General features: G+C 40.5%; 1 protein-coding gene across 1 annotated transcript in view; it reads right to left on the reverse strand.

Moving 5' to 3' along the window:
- The window catches only part of ACADL (acyl-CoA dehydrogenase, long chain), a 61787-nt gene that overhangs the window by 37842 nt on the left and 21658 nt on the right, over nt 1–2287 (reverse strand). The window lies entirely within an intron of this gene.

The raw sequence follows: 2287 nt of genomic DNA on the forward strand, positions 1-2287 counted from the left end.
GTTATTTGGTTCTAGATTTATTTATTTATCTTTGCTTAATGCTATGGACTGAATTATGTTCCCTTAAAATTCATACATTGAAACCCTAACCCCTAATGTGATTGAATTTAAAGATAGGGCTTTTAGGAGTTAATTAAGGTTAAAGGAGGTCCGAAGGGTGGGGTCTCAATCTGATACGATTGGTGGTTTTATGAGAAGAGAAGAGTTAGTCTCTCAGTCTTTCTCTTTCTCTTCCCCCCTCTTCCCCACCAACCCCTACATTCATGCCCAAAGATGATTTGAAGGCACAGTGAGAAGGCAGCAGTCTGCAAGCCAGGAAGAGAACCCTCACCAGGAACTGAATCAGCTGGCACCTTGATATTGGACTTCCCAGCCTCTAGAACTCTGAGAAATAAATTTCTGTTGTTCAAGTCAGTGGCCCCCGATCTTTTTCCCACCAGGGACAGGTTTCATGGAAGACAATTTTACTACAATGAGGGTGGGGAGGGTTTCAGGATGATTCAAGTGCATTACACTTATTGTGCAGTCAAATCTCTCTTCTAATGATAATCTGTGTTTGCAGCCATCCCCCTGCACTAGCATCACCACCTCAGCTCCACCTCAGATCATCAGACATTAGATTCCCATAAGGAGCACGCAACCTAGATCCCCCACATGCACAGTTTACAGTAGTTAGTGCTCCTATGAGAATCTAATGCCACCACTGATGTGACAGGAGGCGGAGCTCAGGTGGTGATGCGAGCCATGGGGAGTGGCTGTAAATACAGATGAAGCTTTGCTGGCTTGCCCACCGCTCACCTCCTGCTGTGCAGCCCGGTTCCTAACAGGCCATGGACTCTGGTACTGGCCCGCAGCCCAGGGGTTGGGGACTGCATGTTTAAGCAATCCAGTCTATGGCATTTTGTTATGGCAGCCATAGCTGCCCTGTGTTTGGTGTCATTTTGCCCTAGGCTTACCTTTTAATTGAGCTTTATTTGTTAATATAATCTGAGATGTCTTTTAAATGATAACCTTTAGCTGTGAACATTTAATACAGTTTTATAGTTGGTCTGCTTTTTGTCTTCATAAACATTTTTCTGATTACTATACTGTTATCCAAATCATCACTTTAATGGCTTATTCATTCATTTGTTAACAAATACCGAATACCTATTCTGTGCCACGCATTGTTCTATCTAGTAACGTGGAATACAATAATGAACAAAGGACTAAGATGAGGACAAAGATCCCTGCCTTCAAACTTACACTCTAGCAAGGGGAGACTGAATGATAATAAATGATAAACACAGTAAATAAGCCAATAATATAATATCTTAAAAAGTGATAACTAATATGAAAAAAATAGAAGTAGAGAAGGGATCAGGAGTGTGTCTGGGGTGAGGCAGGGACAGAGGTTTCAGTATGAAACAGTGCAAGTCAGCGTAGGTTAAACTAGAAAGGTGAGATCTGAGCAACCCCTTGAAGGTCACAGAGTGAGCCAAGCATATTTCTAGAATAAAAAAAATTAGAACAAAAGAACTAGAGCAAAGTCTGTGAGTCGGGACAGTGTCCGATGTGTAATAGGAAGAGCAAGAAGGCCAAGTCTGGCTGGGGTGGACTGAGTGATAAGAGTAGTAGGTGAGAGGTCAGAGATAACCAGGGACCAGGACACGCAGAGAGCCTTGCGGACCACTGTCATGTTGCAGCCAATAAACTAAAATCTACTTTATCTTTATAATTGAAATGATTGATTCCAATTTCTTGCTAGTAGAAATAAAACTACAAAGCACATATTTGTCCACATAAATTTTCCATACTTGAGTTTTTTCCTCAGGGAAAAATATGCTGAGACTAGGAACCTCAGGCTCTAGGACACTGAATCATTTATTTGTCAACATAGTGAGTAAATAATAGAGTCAGAATTTTCATTTAAGTCTGCCTAGATCTTAAAGCGTTATAGTCCATATTTTGTTAAGGAAATCTTTGGAATATTTGTAAGTAAAATACACTAAGACACGGGAAAGCAAAAGAAATGCCAAAGGAATTAAGACTTTCAGGTCAGTCAAAGGTGGTTAAGAGAATATGCAGTGGGAAGAAAATCAAAACACTTGGCAGCAAATTTGTTGGAACATCTATTTCTTAGTCTAAGGACAACAAAACTGTACTGAAAAAATTGGCTTTTTTCCCCTAAGGCAATAAAACTGCTGCCAATCTTACTGCCTAGGCTGTAGTTTTTTTTTTTAAAGCCTTATTTACATTGTAAAAGGGAAACAATCTCCAGCAGCACCTTCCAGGACATCTGGTAGCT

The sequence above is a fragment of the Propithecus coquereli genome, unplaced genomic scaffold (assembly GCF_000956105.1).
Source record: "Propithecus coquereli isolate 6110/MARCELLA unplaced genomic scaffold, Pcoq_1.0 Scaffold70, whole genome shotgun sequence".
Classification (NCBI taxonomy): Eukaryota; Metazoa; Chordata; class Mammalia; order Primates; family Indriidae; genus Propithecus; species Propithecus coquereli.